This window comes from Acanthaster planci, linkage group LG05 (assembly GCF_054643075.1).
Source record: "Acanthaster planci isolate LZ-2023a linkage group LG05, COTS_SCS, whole genome shotgun sequence".
Taxonomy (NCBI): Eukaryota; Metazoa; Echinodermata; class Asteroidea; order Valvatida; family Acanthasteridae; genus Acanthaster; species Acanthaster planci.
Window position 1 is genome coordinate 871,146 of NC_141781.1, and position 20,312 is coordinate 891,457.

The 20,312-nt window shown below is 41.6% G+C and overlaps 1 long non-coding RNA gene across 1 annotated transcript; it reads right to left on the minus strand.

Annotated features, from left to right (window-relative positions):
- Positions 1-5,922: 5,922 nt before the first annotated feature.
- LOC147798972 (uncharacterized) lies at positions 5,923-10,278 on the minus strand. Its single transcript, XR_015425489.1, has 2 exons — positions 8,258-10,278; positions 5,923-7,808 (listed from the first exon to the last, which is right to left on the minus strand). It is a non-coding gene; the product is annotated as an uncharacterized LOC147798972 (long non-coding RNA).
- Positions 10,279-20,312: the final 10,034 nt, after the last annotated feature.

Below are 20,312 nucleotides of genomic sequence, written 5' to 3' on the forward strand. Positions count from 1 at the left end.
TTACCATAATTCATTAGATCAATTGAAACCCATTATGTTGTCCGAGTCCACCTCATTAGTATAAGCCATATAATGCTTATATAATATCAAGACAATTCCCTCACATTTGAAGCATTGGTATGCTCCCCTTCAGTCGGTTGTAAAATGTTGTATGTAAAATCTGCTTTTCCGGTATCACACAAGCAGAAAAGTTGAATTCACGGTTGTCGTCAAAATGTTCGATCCAAATTTCTGCCTGCTCGAAAGGAGAAAAGCAGATGGCCGCTTTTCGGCCGCCAACGAATGAAGAAAAATTAAAAATCTGCTTTTCTTGAAGCAGAAAAGCAGAAAAATAGAAAAATGCATAACCAAAAAATGTTCGTTCTGCTTCTGAGTTGGCAGAAAAGTGGAAAAGTCGAAATTGCATGTTACCAGAACATAAAATCTGCTTTTCTACCATTCTGATAGCAGAAAGGCAGATGGCCACTTTTCGTCCTCCATAAACCATATTATAGCCAAACCTAATGAATGTGTTGGCCCAACCAGCACGACCCCCCTAATATATAAGACTATTTTCATCATGTCAATAGCAAGAAGTGAAGAACAATAAGTCCTCTCTATGCCTCTTTCCATTTCACTCTCATAAACCAAAAAGTCTCCATTGAAGGTCAATCATTAAATCAAACCTTAAAATGTCAATACTTCGATACTAGCATCCACTGTTAACGTTACAGAGAAGCATGGGCGGAGATTTCTTGTCACATGTGGGGGTATGATTTCTGTAAGCTGAGCACGGTCCCCTCCCTGGTGAGATTGTGGCGCCGATATTAAGTGTGTGCGGCGTGGCATACATCGTGTGGACCTCTGCAGAAAATAGCCCGCATAATATAGGGTGTGATGACATTGTATGGACTCGCACACGTCCACACAATGTTTTCCCCTCTCTAAAAAGCAGTTTCAGAGGCACTTTGTGGTCAAGGTTATTGCAGCAAAATGAAGAGGAACAGTCCAGGAAATCATCATCAAAAATCCAGCTCGAAGGAGTTATCCTAGTTAGAGAAAAATGAGCATTACCTCAGGTTTCCTTTACCACAGGAGAAGAAAGGAAATGTCCACACTTTGTTTGTAAAACAGGTGCATGCATGTGTGGAGTCGGTGGTGCAGGCTAAGGGTGCGCATAGTGATGATTATATTGGTAATCTCCCCCCCCCAAAAAAAGGTGGGGATATATCCCCCATGATTCCTGCCCATGTAGAGTAGCAAAGAAGCTCTCTCACAAGCAATTGTACAATTTGATGGGAAAATCTTTACCCCATCGGCGGTTAAACAAAGGGCCATGGGAGTGCATGGTGCAGAGAGACTTGTGTGTTTCTAAATACCTGGCATCAAATGTAATTATATAGTTTCCGTAGTTTGGTGAAAATCTTTTTGTGGGGGGGGTTTGCTACGTTTGACAATATGGACAAAAAACTTCATTCCATTCAATCAATTTACCTGCTCTACCAATACTCGACTTGGGCTCCGTCTCAGGCTTCGTTCCCAAAACCAATCCCCGATTGTGGGCCTGAAGCGTTTAGATCAAATTGGATTACTGTAATTTCTGGCTCTCTTGTATCTTATTTGATGTTTTGTGGCACTATTAAACTAATTAGTGCGCTTACAGCTTCAAAGTCAGCTAGTTAAAAAACAGTTGAAGCCTAAGACGGAGACGAAGTTGAGTATTGGAAAACGGCCCAGTTCGAACAGCAAGGTCATTCGAGAACACCCACGCGCGCGGGTCGGCATAGCTGATAGGACAGAACTTGCACGCACGTCCGAATGACCTCTGACGCACTTTATTTTAGACCTACGCTGTTAGAACACCAAACTTGCTACTTGGACCTACGCTGTTAGAATACCAAACTGGCTAATTGGTTTGGATTCTATTATCCATGCAGGCTAGCCGCCACATATAACGTGACAGACATGACTGAAGATTAGTGAAAGTTTACAGATTTGACTGTACTCTAATGTCACATAAAAGTCAGTAGTTGAACCAACGTATGGCCAAATTCCATCTAAGGAGCCAATCAAACTCGATTTGATTGAATTCGAACAATTTGATATGCATCAGCCCATGCCATCAGACCTTAAAGACGCCTTACAAATTCAGGATTTCAAGGATGATGCATGTGCCAGTTCTGCGTTTGATTTAATAAGAAAAGAGTTCAACAATGCATCACGTTTTTCCATGCAATCAGTTATAAACTTGCATGGGAAAGTATATTTTTTTATTGAGGGGATTTTAATAATTTGTGTGACGTGGTCGACGATTGGGGGAGAACCTATAAGGTAATCAACTGAAAATGATTTTACGTGAACAAGTTCGTGAAATAAAGAGAAAAGTTCAACTGAACGGTTTTACGTTTGGTGCTAGATTTTCTTAAATAACTGAGGCACACAATACCGCATATTGCATTTTTCAAAACAAATTTTACCACCTTTTTAGAGCTGGAAGATGAAGAAATTTAGTATTAATATTGTGAGCAGTCAGATAGAAATTATAATAATACAATTTGACATAATGAAAAGAGCCGTTCAAATGTTTATGGCTCCAGTACGACATGAACTGTATGACGCAAAAAGCTGGTGCAAGACTTGTATTCCTTGCTGTATATAAAGCTTCATTGGTTTACAGTTACAAATGGACGAGCACCCGCCTCACTGTATAACAATGCTAGATTTAGACTGGTTTATGAGCCTGTTGTATGCTTTTTAAAGTGTTGACCATTGAACTGTACATTCCAAATGATTTATACAGTTTGTGTAAATACAAGGAGTAGAGAAAAAAGAATTCCATGTGTCATTTTTTGTTAAACCATAAGTGTTTTCTTTGTGTTTCTTTACGAATTAAACTCTGTTGAATAATCCACTAATCAGATTTTAACATTTGCAGGAGACAGAGTATGCACTATCGTTGGTTCTATATGCCCGTACACGTTGCATACGCTCTAATGAACATTCATAAATACCCGGGGAAGTTTTGTATTCCTATTGGTCGAATGGCGTTACGTGACCGTTTATTAACATTTGATGATGCCCGTTGGGAAGTGATAATTCCCGCTGAGACGAGCATCGGGTCTGAATACGGCGTTTCACTACTGTGAGCCTCAGAGTTTGCAACGCGTTGACCAATCACAAAGCGCGAAATTTGTCGACCCGTTGCAAACGCGCATTGTAAAGCGAAAGTAAAGTTTTAGAACAAAATTATTGGAAATCCATCATATGATGACTTCTTTTGACTCGCGAATAAAAAGGTATTTATGAATGGAAATAAATATATGCTTGGCTGGTTTTCAACCAACATTTAAGTCATTGCCCATGAGATGCTTATAATGCCCATGGTCATAATGCCCTCGCCTGCGGTTTGGGCATTAGTCGCGTCCATTCTCCAAATCTAGTCTTAAACGCACATTTAAGACCGGCCAAGCACATATTTATTCCCTTAGTAAAGGTAGGCCTATGCAAAAATGCTTTCTCCACACACGAAGCAAGGAAATTGTCAGTTTTCAATATAAAGCACAGTTCTTTTATCATTTAATTATATCGTTTTTTGACTAACCCTCTTCAACGGAAAGATTGAAACTCCAGGAACTTTTTCGACTCCTGTGAAAGGAAGTGACTAGATACTAACCCGTGAAACCTGGTCTGCTGTTTTTCTCAAGACTCTTAGAGGGTTTTCGCTTGGACTCTGTTTCTGCATCAATTGAAAAAGGAAATCCCAAACACAATGATAAAATTGGTAAATTGAATAGCACACATGGATCGGATTCGAACCAGGGACTATGAATCTGTAGTTCAAGTCACTACCAACTAAGCTATCGAAGCGACTTAATGGATTATCGTTTTTGAAATGTCTTAAATAGTGTACTGTATTATCCCCTCTTCATAAATCATTAGTCCCCCAGCTACTGAAAAAAGTAGCACACCAGGTTTCACAGGCTAGTATTAAGTCGCTTCCCCTGTGAAAGCAGGAGCACGAGTACAATTTAAGGAGGGAGGAGAGGGCGCTATACGCTTCCATAACCGGAAAATCGGCTTGAATGAAGACTATAAATCGACGGTGGCTCCAAAAGGCTTTTTTCAGACGGAAGTAAAGTCCGGCATTCAAAAAGGGAAGCTTCCACAAGGCATGAAGACTAGTTTCCTCTCAAGACCTCAAGACTGGCAACAAAGCCATTTCCCCATAGGATAGTATGAAGTTTATCCCCAGGATACTGGTCATCTGCAGAACAATACTTGGCCCCACCTCCTTCCACTTACATGAGATATATACAACCAGACAGGTCTTCGTTTTCTTTGAAAATGGTCACTAACGAAGTTTGAATGGGTCTTATGGTCGTTTTAGTACAACCTAACCCCCTTAGCATGTTCATTTCATGGGCAAGCTTTATTCAGTCATTCTTTCTGAAGATCCCAAGGAGGAGACGACAGGAGCACCTCTGACTAGGCCAAAGAAGGCGCATCACATTCAAAACTTTACCACCTTTGCGAGGTAGGCTACGCAGTAAGACATCAATTTATTATGATTAGTAGAATAATCCCCAAACCAGGTTGGCTTCGGGCATCTATCAAAGATTCAGCGCTATTTCCTTTTACTTCATTACAACACGCAATGAAATCAGTTTCTCGTTAATTGTTCCGATGAAAAATGAAACCGTAATCAGATATTTTTAACATTTGATTTGGTTCTTTACTGCATATGTGCTAAGCGAGTTTAATACAATAGAATATAATTTTACATTATCCACAGCTATATGCCGTGAATTCTGCAAATCCAAATTTAGCAAACCATTTCAAACAGATATAAACCGTTAGGCCCAATTAAATGTATCATTTCTTTCTTCAAGAAAGCCAGTGTCGCTCCTAGCCTATCCAGCTACTAGACGTGTAACTCTAAATTTATCGACAGGATCAAAGATAAATCCAGAACCAAATTTTCGGGGGGGGGGAGCACGGGGTCAAGAACAGGTGTTTATTTTCACAATTGTACCCTTTGGCCTTCTTAGAGGGTAAGGGTAAATGTGTTCCCTTTATGTGCGTTATAGTGGAACGGTCAATGCAGTACAACAAAATGTCTTGTCTATGAAGGGCGGGCACACTGACTGGAAACGTCTGGAAGAAACGTTCAGAATGTTGGGAGCACGCGCAGTGGTGTGTTCCTAAATTAACGGTCAATTAAAAATATGGACAATGATGCAGAGAGACTGCTGGGAATGATAGAAACACTGTTATTTCAGTCGAGATGGTGCCTCTTTGGATAAAAAAAACCCCGATTTTTGACAACTATTTGTGTTAAATCTGAAAATCTCTCTGAAAAGTTAAGAACACTGAAGAAAAAAAACTAGGTTCAGCCTTCAGAATTTTGAATACCTTCAACAATTTTATATTTCATCCAAGGAAAGGCTTTTGTTTTGATGAATCAGGAAAAGAATCACCGAACTACATGTATATTTTAATACTCAGGAAAATGAGCCCACACAGTCTATTCGCCTTGAGCAGAAGCACCCCCTCATCGGTTGAAAAGGGCCGTATTGGTTCATTTGGTTGGTAGCGATGCAACTTTAACGCGTGCATTTCATAGTCGTTCGTAAACCCGCGAAGTGCTATTCTGTCATCACGCAACCAGCAGAGGAGCCTCCATTGCTAACCTCGGGCTTCATTCTTTCCTTACATAAATGTTTGTACGGAAATAAATGAGTGTACTTGACACTGAAGCGTCAGGGCGGCGTCGATCATTTGCGATCATCAGCCACTATGGAAAAACAAACTATGTCATTGGACACGACTGTCGTTGCAATGTCGTTACTAATGGTATTTCATTACTTCTGATTGGTTGGAACTTAGTGCATTTCCAACTACGTGTAGCAAAACATCGAAACGAAGGAACTCTACTTGTGCTCCTGCTTTGAAATGAACCTTTTATTTGAATAGTAAGCGGAATGCCAATGAACTCTCTTACTTGTTCTTAAGCTGCAAGTATTGATATCATAATACCGATAACAATATCAATCAACTGAAAATGAGAGTCATGCGAAAGAAGCAAAGAAAATAAAATCTTGGCAAGGTCAAACAAACTAAGAATAAAACAATTGGTTAAACAAAGAGAAAAGTGTAAGTGAAAGGCGTCACATGCGTGTCATGCCAACTTTCCTGTTGACATTATCAATTTGCCAAGAAACATCTAATCTAGTAATTATAAAGAAAACTGTGTCCATCTCTGTCATTTAAGGTTTTTATCAACATGAACAAAACTCACGGTAATACCATTGAATAACGTTGCTAGAATCTGATAAGTAAATACTTTTGTGGGGTGTGTGCTTCAACGCTAAACATTGAGCTTTAAATCGATGGTTATAAAGGTAAGCTAGGTCGGAGTTAATGTCCATGTAACAAGCAATCATGTCAAATAATGAGCATTCCAGTGTCTTAGGTTCCATGATATGAAAAATAGCTCAGAATTTCAAAAATTGATTAAAATTAAAATCCAAAAAGGATTAAAATGAGGAGTGGCCGTCTTTGTGTTGAATATATTGCATGATTGTATTTCAAAGAAAAAAACCGGTGCCATCGATCTTGCATTAAAAGCCTCAATGGCTTTGAAGTTCGCTTGTCCTGACATTTCAATGCGTAACAATGATGTATTCTGATCAATTTTGTTTATTTAAATACGGAGTTGAGATTTCTCCATGATGCTTTATTTCGATTTCAAATCAAATACGAAGAACCAATCTTTCTCATTGTATACCTCACAGCTTCGTAATTATCATAATTCATTAGATCAATTGAAACCCATTATGTTGTCCGAGTCCACCTCATTAGTATAAGCCATATAATGCTTATATAATATCAAGACAATTCCCTCACATTTGAAGCATTGGTATGCTCCCCTTCAGTCGGTTGTAAAATGTTGTATGTAAAATCTGCTTTTCCGGTATCACACAAGCAGAAAAGTTGAATTCACGGTTGTCGTCAAAATGTTCGATCCAAATTTCTGCCTGCTCGAAAGGAGAAAAGCAGATGGCCGCTTTTCGGCCGCCAACGAATGAAGAAAAATTAAAATCTGCTTTTCTTGAAGCAGAAAAGCAGAAAAATAGAAAAACGCATAACCAAAAAATGTTCGTTCTGCTTCTGAGTTGGCAGAAAAGTGGAAAAGTCGAAATTGCATGTTACCAGAACATAAAATCTGCTTTTCTACCATTCTGATAGCAGAAAGGCAGATGGCCACTTTTCGTCCTCCATAAACCATATTATAGCCAAACCTAATGAATGTGTTGGCCCAACCAGCACGACCCCCCTAATATATAAGACTATTTTCATCATGTCAATAGCAAGAAGTGAAGAACAATTAGTCCTCTCTATGCCTCTTTCCATTTCACTCTCATAAACCAAAAAGTCTCTATTGAAGGTCAATCATTAAGTCAAACCTTAAAATGTCAATACTTGGATACTAGCATTCACTGTTAACGTTACAGAGGAGCATGGGCGGAGATTTCTTGTCACATGTGGGGGTATGATTTCTGTAAGCTGAGCACGGTCCCCTCCCTGGTGAGATTGTGGCGCCGATATTAAGTGTGTGCGGCGTGGCATACATCGTGTGGACCTCTGCAGAAAATAGCCCACATAATGTAGGGTGTGATGACATTGTATGGACTCGCACACGTCCACACAATGTTTTCCCCTCTCTAAAAAGCAGTTTCAGAGGCACTTTGTGGTCAAGGTTATTGCAGCAAAATGAAGAGGAACAGTCCAGGAAATCATCATCAAAAATCCAGCTCGAAGGAGTTATCCTAGTTAGAGAAATGAGCATTACCTCAGGTTTCCTTTACCACAGGAGAAGACAGGAAATGTCCACACTTTGTTTGTAAAACAGGTGCATGCATGTGTGGAGTCGGTCGTGCCGGCTAAGGGTGCGCATAGTGGTGATTATATTGGTAATCTCCCCCCCCCAAAAAAAAAACCGTGGGGATATATCCCCCATGATTCCTGCCCATGTAGAGTAGCAAAGAAGCTCTCTCACAAGCAATTGTACAATTTGATGGGAAAAATCTTTACCCCATCGGCGGTTAAACAAAGGGCCATGGGAGTGCATGGTGCAGAGAGACTTGTGTTTTTCTAAATACCTGGCATCAAATGTAATTATTTAGTTTCGGTAGTTTGGTGAAAATCTTTTTGTGGTGGGGGGGTTGCTACGTTTGACAATGTGGACAAAAAACTTCATTCCATTCAATCAATTTACCTGCTCTACCACAAGTTCCCTGCTACCTGCTACCTCTCCTGCAAATAAATCAAGGGTGGCTCATCCCTCTTGCGATCTATAACCCGGTAACATCCCTTTCTCGGAGGGACACAATACAGCTCATTCCGTGTACAAGACCTTCTCTGTTCGAGAGAAGTTGTCCGTGACCCTAAATCAAAATAATAACTCCGATGATTGAGATAATATCAAAAATGAAAGCATTCTGAGTGCAAATATCTCTTGAGAAGGAAAACACGAAAGAGCTCACGTTGGCACACTTCCTCAGAGGTCGGTTTTTCATATTCATGTACATTTTGGTCTCGTTTCATTTTACCAGACACAGTCAGACTCATCAAACGTACACTGACTCACAGTGAAATGGAACAGGAGACCATAGTAGAGTGCACATGCAAGGGGACAGAAGGATGCATCTGTGGGCAGCTCCAAGGGTTGATTAATGATTTAGTTCAAGCACAGCAAGCCTTAGATACAACCCTACTAACTGCTAAAATCATCCCACCAATTGGTCTTATCTTGAATTTGTCTTTCCTCTTTGTCGTCATTCGAGTGAAGTCAATGCGTACAATCCTCAATGTCTACCTATCCAATCTGGCGGTGGCTGACTCCCTGTTGCTTCTTTACGCACTGATTTCAGCATCAACGCCTGTCGATGTAGAATCTCAGTATGTGATTACCACTATAGGGGCAGCAGTAAAGAATACAGCTAATTTTGCTTCTTACTCTTTTGTGACGGCCATAGCAGTGGACAGATTCTCAGCTGTGAATCATCCAATAACATTCAGAGCATCAGCCAGCAAAGCAAGAGCCGCAAAAATATCTGCTGGGCTTTGGATTCTCTCACTTGGTTGCGGAGTTTTTACGGGGTTTTGTCAGTTTGCTGCTCCGTCAGAAAATGAGCTCCTCTTCCTTAAAGTATACACGGCACTGATATTAATATTTTATCTCTCGACTTTCACAATCTGTGCATCCACCTACACCTACATTGTGATAAAGTTACGTCATCAGACACCAGTTACGCAGCAAAAACCAAAGCGACTTGGTAGGGTTGTCCTTATGCTGGTAATTAACACTGCTGTGTTTCTGATTGTAGTGTTATGCCAAATTTGTTGGGCAGTCATTTTTAATGTAATTCAGTACGTCCCCATCAGCAACCAGACTGCCAGGGATCAGCATTGGCTAACTGCAAGTGTGACCATTATGGGTTTGATCAATAGTTCTATCAATCCCCTTGTCTATAACGTCACTAACTCTGACAATCGGTCGGCTGTACTCGAAGCGTTCTCTTTCTCAAAATGCTACAAACACAAAACACCGGAAGAGTCAAGGACTGAGAGGGAGAGAGAACTGATTGAAATCCTGCCCAAAGTAGATGGCCTCAAACCAGTACAGGATGCGGCAGCTAAAGAACCTGCACAGGAAATCATCGAACTGTCTACAATGAGGCCGAAGAGAACAACTCGAGAATTAGTACAGGAGCAAATGGACTCGTTTGCAATTGAGATAAGGGAAGTTGCTCAAGAATGTATGCATCAGGTGGACCAGCAGATGGAACTGTCTGCAATTGGGTCAGAGGATGCAACGCAAGAACGTATACAGGGCATATGACAGTGTCTGCAATCGGGAAAAGGATGCCGTTGAAACAGCAGATGGAACTGTCTGCAATTGGGTCAGAGGATGCAACGCAAGAACGTGTACAGGAGCATTTGACAGTGTCTGCAATCGGGAAAAGGATGCAGCTGAAACAGCAGATGGAACTGTCTGCAATTGGGTCAGAGGATGCAACGCAAGAACGTGTACAGGAGCATTTGACAGTGTCTGCAATCGGGAAAAGGATGCGGCTGAAACAGCAGAGGGGACTGTCTGCAATTGGGTCAGAGGATGCAACGCAAGAACGTGTACAGGAGCATTTGACAGTGTCTGCAATCGGGAAAAGGATGCCGCTGAAACAGCAGATGGAACTGTCTGCAATTGGGTCAGAGGATGCAACGCAAGAACGTGTACAGGAGCATTTGACAGTGTCTGCAATCGGGAAAAGGATGCCGCTGAAACAGCAGATGGAACTGTCTGCAATTGGGTCAGAGGATGCAACGCAATCCCGTGTACAGGAGCATTTGACAGTGTCTGTAATCGGGAAAAGGATGCAGCTGAAACAGCAGAGGGGACTGTCTGCAATTGGGTCAGAGGATGCAACGCAAGAACGTGTACAGGAGCATTTGACAGTGTCTGCAATCGGGAAAAGGATGCCGTTGAAACAGCAGATGGAACTGTCTGCAATTGGGTCAGAGGATGCAACGCAAGAACGTGTACAGGAGCATTTGACAGTGTCTGCAATCGGGAAAAGGATGCCGCTGAAACAGCAGATGGAACTGTCTGCAATTGGGTCAGAGGATGCAACGCAAGAACGTGTACAGGAGCATTTGACAGTGTCTGCAATCGGGAAAAGATGCAGCTGAAACAGCAGAGGGGACTGTCTGCAATTGGGTCAGAGGATGCAACGCAAGAACGTGTACAGGAGCATTTGACAGTGTCTGCAATCGGGAAAAGATGCAGCTGAAACAGCAGAGGGAACTGTCTGCAATTGGGTCAGAGGATGCAACGCAAGAACGTGTACAGGAGCATTTGACAGTGTCTGCAATCGGGAAAAGATGCAGCTGAAACAGCAGAGGGAACTGTCTGCAATTGGGTCAGAGGATGCAACGCAAGAACGTGTACAGGAGCATTTGACAGTGTCTGCAATCGGGAAAAGATGCAGCTGAAACAGCAGAGGGGAGTGTCTGCAATTGGGTCAGAGGATGCAGCGCAAGAACGTGTACAGGAGCATTTGACAGTGTCTCTAATCGGGAAAAGATGCAGCTGAAACAGCAGAGGGGACTGTCTGCAATTGGGTCAGAGGATGCAACGCAAGAACGTGTACAGGAGCTTTTGACAGTGTCTGCAATCGGGAAAAGATGCAGCTGAAACAGCAGAGGGGACTGTCTGCAATTGGGTCAGAGGATGCAACGCAAGAACGTGTACAGGAGCATTTGACAGTGTCTGCAATCGGGAAAAGGATGCAGCTGAAACAGCAGAGGGGACTGTCTGCAATTGGGTCAGAGGATGCAACGCAAGAACGTGTACAGGAGCATTTGACAGTGTCTGCAATCGGGAAAAGATGCAGCTGAAACAGCAGATGGGACTGTCTGCAATTGGGTCAGAGGATGCAACGCAAGAACGTGTACAGGAGCATTTGACAGTGTCTGCAATCGGGAAAAGGATGCAGCTGAAACAGCAGATGGGACTGTCTGCAATTGGGTCAGAGAGTGCAAGTCAAAACTGTATGCATGAATAGGATAGAGCAGTCTTCTATTGAGCAAAGGACGCAGCTCGAGGACTTGTGTGGGAGCATATAAAACTGTATTCGGTCGGGCTAAAGCTTGAAGCTGATCAGTGAGTTACGTATATCGATGATGTACTGATAGCGAGTGATGATCCAGAACAACGTGAACAACATCTTAGGCAAATTTTCGCCTTCCTGAACACGGTGTTGGATCCGTTATACGCGATTTACATTGTTTACAGTGATATTGGTGCACTGACTTTTGCTATGTTTTTTATAAATTATTTTCCCCGTTTTTATCGGGGGGGGGGGGTTCAGAGCAGGGAGGTAATCCCTCAACCCCCTGGATCTGCGCTTGCAAATACATGTGGAAACACCCCCCAAGAAAAATTCTCAACCCCCCGGCACAAAATCCTGGATCCGTCCCTGTTATATCTGTACATGACGGCATAAGAACTGCTAGCTGAACATGTTTAGAATTTGAACCGAACATGTAAGTTGGCAGCCCTACTTATATCCATGTATTGCCTTTGTGAACGTAGTGTAGCGTGTCCTACTGATCAGGGTTCGACGCTGGTATAGAAGCACACACAGCCGCAACTCACTGTTTTGGTCACAAAACCTGTGTTATATTGCTGTCGTCCACAACAATGCGTTTTTAGCTCAGCCCTCAACATGGCGCCTGTCGGCAGGGACTGCGCAGGCGCGAGGCGGGAAAACCGCGGGCCGTTCGCATACCAGCGCGGGCAGCCAGCCAACTCCATGCAGGTCCGAGCTGGCGCCCCCATCGGCCGGACCCGCCGGCGCTATAATAGTTTCTTATTCCACCCCGCGGTAATCCTGTCTGCACGTCCATCTTCTCCTTTCTGTAAGCAAACCTCTATTCTGTCTAGTATACTCCCGAATTACTTCCTCTCATTCCGTTACATGCTGTATAATAAAGAAAAAACGAGGAAGAAGCAACCTCGTCCCTGGGGCTAACTTTTTTTCACTTCGTTCCCATGATAACCACAGGGGGCTCTGTAACTTTCTACCCACGCACAGGACTTGGTGCAAGTTAGGTAATGAGCCAGGGCCCTTTTCCAATACTCGACTTGGGCTCCGTCTCAGGCTTCGTTCCCAAAACCAATCCCCGATTGTGGGCCTGAAGCGTTTAGATCAAATTGGATTACTGTAATTTCTGGCTCTCTTGCATCTTATTTGATGTTTTGGGGCACTATTAAACTAATTAGAGCGCTTACAGCTTCAAAGTCAGCTAGTTAAAAAACAGTTGAAGCCTAAGACGGAGACGAAGTTGAGTATTGGAAAACGGCCCAGTTCGAACAGCAAGGTCATTCGAGAACAATCCACGCGCGTGGGTCGGCTAGCTGATAGGACAGAACTTACACGCACGTCCGAATGACCTCTGACGCACTTTATTTTAGACCTACGCTGTTAGAATACCAAACTGGCTACTTGGACCTACGCTGTTAGAATACCAAACTGGCCAATTGGTTTGGATTTTATTATCCATGCAGGCTAGCCGCCACATGTAACGTGACAGACATGACTGAAGATAGTGAAAGTTTACAGATTTGACTGTACTCTAATGTCACATAAAAGTCAGCAGTTGAACCAACGTATTGCCAAATTCCATCTAAGGAGCCAATCAAACTCGATTTGATTGAATTAGAACAACTTGATATGCATCAGCCCATGCACCAGACCTTAAAGACGCCTTACAAATTCAGGATTTCAAGGATGATGCATGTGCCAGTTCTGCGTTTAATTTAATAAGAAAAGAGTTCAACAATGCATCACGTTTTTCCATGCAATCAGTTATAAACTTGCATGGGAAAGTATATTTTTTTATTGAGGGAATTTTAATAATTTGTGTGACGTGGTCGACGATTGGGGGAGAACCTATAAGATAATCAACTGAAAATGAGTTGAACGTGAACAAGTTCGTGAAATAAAGAGAAAAGTTCAACTGAACGGTTTCACGTTTGGTGCTCGATTTTCTTAAATACCTGAGGCACACAATACCAAATATTGCAATACTTGCCTCTTTTTCAAAACAAATTTGACCACCTTTTTCGAGCTGGAAGATGAAGAAATTTAGTATTAATATTGTGAGCAGTCAGATAGAAATTATAATAATGCAATTTGACATAATGAAAAGAGCCGTTCAAATGTTTATGGCTCCAGTGCGACATGAACTGTATGACGCAAAAAGCTGGTGCAAGATTTGTATTCCTTGCTGTATATAAAGCTTCATTGGTTTACAGTTACAAATGGACGTGTACCCGCCTCACTGTATAACAATGCTAGATTTAGACTGGTTTATGAACCTGTTGTATGCTTTTTAAAGTGTTGACCATTGAACTGTACATTCCAAATGATTTATACAGTTTGTGTAAATACAAGGAGTAGAGAAAAAAGAATTCCATGTGTCATTTTTTTGTTAAACCACAAGTGTTTTCTTTGTGTTTCTTTACGAATAATCCACTAATCAGATTTTAACATTTGCTGGAGGCAGAGTATGCACTATGATCGTTGGCTCTGTATGCCCGTACATGTTGCATACGCTCTAATGAACATTCCTAAATACCCGGGGAAGTTTTGTATTCCTATTGGTCGAAGAGCGTCACGTGACCGTTTTTTAACATTTAATGATGCCCGTTAGGAAGTGATAATTCCCGCTGAGACAAGCATCGGGTCTGAATACGGGCGTTTCACAGTCGTGAGCCTCAGAGTTTGCAACGCGTTGACCAATCACAAAGCGCGAAATTTGTCGACTCGTTGCAAACGCGCATTGTAATGCGAAAGTAAAGTTTTAGAACAAAATCATTGGAAATCCATCATATGATGACTTCTTTTGACTCGCGAATAAAAAGGTATTTATGAATGGAAATAAATATATGCTTGGCTAGTCTTCAACCAACATTTAAGTCATTGCTCATGGGATGCTTATAATGCCCATGGTCAAATTGCCCTCGCCTGCGGTTTGGGCATTAGTCGCGTCCATTCTCCAAAGCCAGTCTTAAACGCACATTTAAGACCGGCCAAGCACATATTTATTCCCTTAGTAAAGGTATCCAAAAATGCTTTCTCCACACACGAAGCAAGGAAACTGTCAGTTTTCATATATTAAGCGCAGTTCTTTTATCATTTAATTATATCGTTTTTGACTAACCCTCTTCAACGGAAAGGTTGAAAACTCCAGGAACTTTTTCGACAAATGTGAAAGCAGGAGCACGAGTACAATTTAAGGAGGGAGGAGAGGGCGCTATACGCTTCTATAACCGGAAAATCGGCTTGAATGAAGACTATAAATCGACGATGGCTCATGAAGGCTTTTTTCAGACGGAAGTAAAGTCCGGCATTCAACAAGGGAAGCTTCCACAAGGCATGAAGACTAGTTTCCTCTCAAGACTGGCAACAAAGCCATTTCCCCATAGGATAGTATGAAGTTTATCCCCAGGATACTGGTCATCTGCAGAACAATACTTGGCCCCACCTCCTTCCACTTACATGAGATATATACAACCAGACAGGTCTTCGTTTTCTTTGAAAATGGTCACTAACGAAGTTTGAATGGGTCTTATGGTCATTTTAGTACAACCAACCCCCTTAGCATGTTCATTTCATGGGCAAGCTTTATTCAGTCATTCTTTCTGAAGATCCCAAGGAGGAGACGACAGGAGCACCTCTGACTAGGCCAAAAGAAGGCGCATCACATTCAAAACTTTACCACCTTTGTGAGGTAGGCTACGCAGTAAGACATAAATTTATTATGATTAGTAGAATAATCCCCAAACCAGGTTGGCTTCGGGCATCTATCAAAGATTCAGCGCTATTTCCTTTTGCTTCATTACAACACGCAATGAAATCAGTTTCTCGTTAATTGTTCCGATGAAAAATGAAACCGTAATCAGATATTTTTAACATTTGATTTGGTTCTTTACTGCATATGTGCTAAGCGAGTTTCATACAATAGAATATAATTTTACATTATCCACAGCTATATGCCGTGAATTCTGCAAATCCAAATTTAGCAAACCATTTCAAACAGATATAAACCGTTAGGCCCAATTAAATGTATCATTTCTTTCTTCAAGACAGCCAGTGTCGCTCCTAGCCTATCCAGCTACTAGACGTGTAACTCTAAATTTATCTACAGGGTCAAGGACAGATCCAGAACCAAATTTTCGGGGGGGGGAACACGGGGTCAAGAACAGGTGTTTATTTTCACAATTGTACCCTTTGGCCTTCCTAGGGGGTAAGGGTAAATGTGTTCCCTTTATGTGCGTTATAGTGGAACGGTTAATGCAGTACAACAAAATGTCTTGTCTATGAAGGGCGGGCACACTGACTGGAAACGTCTGGAAGAAACGTTCAGAATGTTGGGAGCACGCGCAATGGTGTGTTCCTAAATTAACGGTCAATTAAAAATATGGACAATGATGCAGAGAGACTGCTGGGAATGATAGAAACACTGTTATTTCAGTCAAGATAGTACCTCTTTGGATAAAGAAAACCCGATTTTTGACAACTATTTGTGTTAAATCTGAAAAATCTCTCTGAAAAGTTAAGAACACTGAAGAAAAAAAAACTATGTTCAGCCTTCAGAATTTTGAATACCTTCCACAATTTTATATGTCATCCAAGGAAAGGCTTTTGTTTTGATGAATCAGGAAAGGAATCACCGAACTACACGTATATTTTAATACTCAGGAAAATGAGCCCACACTGTCTATTCGCCTTGAGCAGAAGCACCCCCTCATCGGTTGAAGAGGGCCGTATTGGTTCATTTGGTTGGTAGCGATGCAACTTTAACGCGTGCATTTCATAGTCGTTCGTGAACCCGCGACGTGCTATTCTGTCATCACGCAACCAGCAGAGGAGCCTCCATTGCTAACTCTTGGTCCACCTCGGGCTTCATTCTTTCCGTACATAAATGTTTGTACGGAAATAAATGAGTGTACTTGACACTGAAGCGTGAGGGCGGCGTCGATCATTTGCGATCATCAGCCACTATGGAAAAACAAACTTTATCATTGGACATGACTGTCGTTCCAATGTCGTTACTAATGGTATTTCATTGCTTCTGATTGGTTGGAACTAATAATGCACCTCCAACTACGTGTAGTAAATCAGCAAAACGAAGGAACGCTATTTTCTGTGCATTTCTACTCCTGCTTTGAAATTGAACTTTTATTTGAATAGTTAGCGAAATGCATATGAATTCTTTTTCTTGTTCTTAAGCTATACAAGTAATAATATTAAGTACCGATACCAATAACAATTGACTGAAAATGAAAGTCAGTCAAAAGAGGGACCGAAAATAAAATCTTTGTAAGGTCAAACAAACTAACAATAATACGATTAATTCGCTGCACTTTGACAGATTGCAGGACGCGTGTGCAGCACCAAAAGACAACGTGTGATGCGATAGTTTTCATCCACATGCCCAGAGTTAGATAGAGTAAGTATCGAAAGCAATGATATCAATCCTTTCGACATGGGTATTTAGGGCGATTTGAAATGATAACGCTGGATTTTCGCACATTCCAAGTTTACATTCTTTGTTGTTGTTTTCCCCTGATTTATTCACTTAAGAATTTATATTGCTAGAATGTCGAAATGGCGATGCTGGTATTACCTCCTTAATAATAACAAAGTTGTAATCCACTGAGTCGTTGCGAATGAAATGCTTAAAGGTCTAGCCATGTAGAGAAGTTACTGTAATACGTGCATTTTTGGCCGTCTGGGAACCAGCGATGTGCAATTCCGATCAAAGGAGCCACCGTTGCTAGAAAATTGCGCCCCGTCTTGGTTCAGCTAGGTGCCTTAGCAAATGCTCGTCTCAGTAGACTTGATGAAGTATTTGGAGTTTTCCGAAAGAACGAATGCATAAAGCTTGCCCATTAAATAAACACGCTAAGGGAAATAAGTTATATTAAAACGACCCGACTCACGTAAGTGAAAGGAGGTGGAAATCAAGTACGGTTCTTCAGATGACCAGTAACTTAGGGATACAACTCGTATTTTCCTATGGGAAAATTGCTTTATTGAAACTCTTGAGAGGAGACTAGTCTTCATGCCTCGAAGCTTCCCCTGATCAAATGTCCAACTTCCCTCTTCATTCAAGTCGAATTTCCTAGACATGCTGGCCGATTGTAGAAGCGTATAGCGCCCTCCATGCCCTCCTCAAATTGTACACATGCTCCTTGTTTCATAGGCGTCTAAATAGTTCCTGGAGTTTTCAAACGGTTCCGTTGAAGAGGGTTAGTCATGAAACGATATAATTAAATGATAAAGGAACTGTGCTCAATATAAAACTGAAATTTTCTTTGGGCAAAGCACGTTTGGCATCCTTCTACTGTTCATTAGAGCGTATGCAACATGTATCGCATGGTACCACAGGTAGTGAATATTCTATCACCAGCAAATGTCAGAAACTGATCAGTGGATTATTCAAATAAGAGTTGAACTCGTAAAAGAAGACAAAAATCACACTTTTGGTTTAACACAAAATGACACATTGATTTTTTCTTCCTTTTTCTCACCTCTTTTATTTACAAGAGACTGTCTAAATCATTTGGAATTTACAGTTCAATGGTCAGCTTTTAAAAAGCATGCAACAAGTTCACAAACCAGTCTAAATCTAGCATTGTTTTATACAATGAGGCGGATGTATGTCGTTACTGTAAACCAATGAAGCTTTATATATATACAGCAAGGATTACAAGTCTTGCACAAGCTTTTTGCGTGATACTGTTCTTGCCAAACTGGACGCTTACAGAATAGTATTATCAAGATTCTTATATGACTGCTTACAGTACTAGGTGGCATCATCTTCCTACTCTAAAAAAAGATGGAAATTTGTCCTAAAAAGAGGCAGGTTTTTCCATTATTCTGGACGCTTTCCATTGCTTACCTCAGTAAACTGAGAAAAACTTGTACCAAACATGAAACCGTTCAGTTGCACTTTTCTCTTTATTTCATGTACTTGTTTATGTTATATACTCGCGTTATAAGTTGATTATCTTATCGATTCTCTCGAAGCCTGAAACCAAGTCACAGAAATTATTGACATTCCCTTGATAAAGAAATACTTTTCTATGCAAGTCCATAACTGAATCGACCGTATGGGAAAATGTGTTTAGTTGTCATCTTCTTTAATCCATCTATTAGGTAATTTCCTTACTATTTTTTTTCATCGAATGCAGAACTGACAAATTATCATTCTGCCAAACCTTGATTTATAAAGCGGGTGGATAGCAATACCAAACCAAATACAAACTTGGCGCCGGCAAATCTGGGCGCGGTCAGTAAGTTATACAGCCGGGATGAAATAAAAAAGGTTCGCCCACTGGCAAGGAACGAGGTTGCTACATCCATGTTCCACTCAAACGCGGCACCAACAGAAGAAATTACCTTATTACTACTTAATTCTCCACAGACATATAATTTGGGAATACAAGGCCAGGCCCATAACTAGGACTTTTCGGGGGGGGGGTGTTGCAAATCCTCAACAAAGACGACCAAGCATAGATCTTTTTCTTTTTTTATTTTATTTTGAAAAACAGCAGGATTCACGAGGTCATACCAGTTGTTTCAGGGGGGTTACAAGTAATTTCCTAAGGAGGGGATTGACCGAGGAGAAAAATACCGACGCGCGCGGCAATTGTTTCGTGCAAAATCTTCCGCTAAAACTCAATTTTTTCTTGCCTCAAAAGCGGACCTTTTAGGCGCGTGGGGGGGACGCACCCCACCCCCAGTTACGGGCCTGAGTGCCGATGTTGAATCACGTAATAGTCTGAATAGGTTTTAAATACAAAGAGCAGACAGATATGCAGGCCTATAGGATCACTACATTGGGAACCATATTTAGAAAGACAATACACGGATGCAAGTATTAAGGCTGCTTACATGTACATGTTCGATGCATACCTATGAAGAACGAGTAGCTAGCAATGCACAGGGAGCTGAGGCGTATCCATACTTTTGTTCGCACAAGGAATGGGGGTTACTAGGCCTACATGTGTAGCCGTTGAATAAACTGCTTAATATATTTTGTCTTTGTCCTTGACTTTATACGGACAATAAGACCCCTACAGGATTTGTCCAGTAAACATGGAAATGTAACCATCCGCCGACGCACTTCAAATCAGGTGGAAATTTAAAGGGGTGAATATTGAATAGCATAATGACTGTACTATCTCACCTACTGTTGCATTGAAATATCTCCTTTTATTTTTCATGAAAGTAGCGCGGCAGACATGCTATAAAAGGATTCTATGCTTTGCTTACGAAACATTGGTGGTGAGATGTCACGTGATCCTCCTTACCATGGCTGAATTTCCGACGATTCAATCTGCTCCTTCAAAAGTTTTCAGCTTCAGCCCAACTGAATGAGACAATTTTAGATTCTCCGGCACAAGTTCCTGAGCTGCGTCCTCTCGCTCAACTTAAGATGATTCTATCTGCTCACGCACAAGGTTTTCAGCTGCATTCTCTGACCAATGTGTAGACAGCTTCACCTGCTGTTCCAGCTGCATCCTTTGGCCCAATTAAAGACGATGTCATATTCTCTTATACACGTTCTTGGGCTGCATTCTCTGACCCAATTGCAGACAGTTCCATCTGCTGTTTCAGCTGCATCCTTTTCCCGATTGCAGACACTGTCATATGCTCCTGTACACGTTCTTGGGCTGCATCCTCTGACCCAAT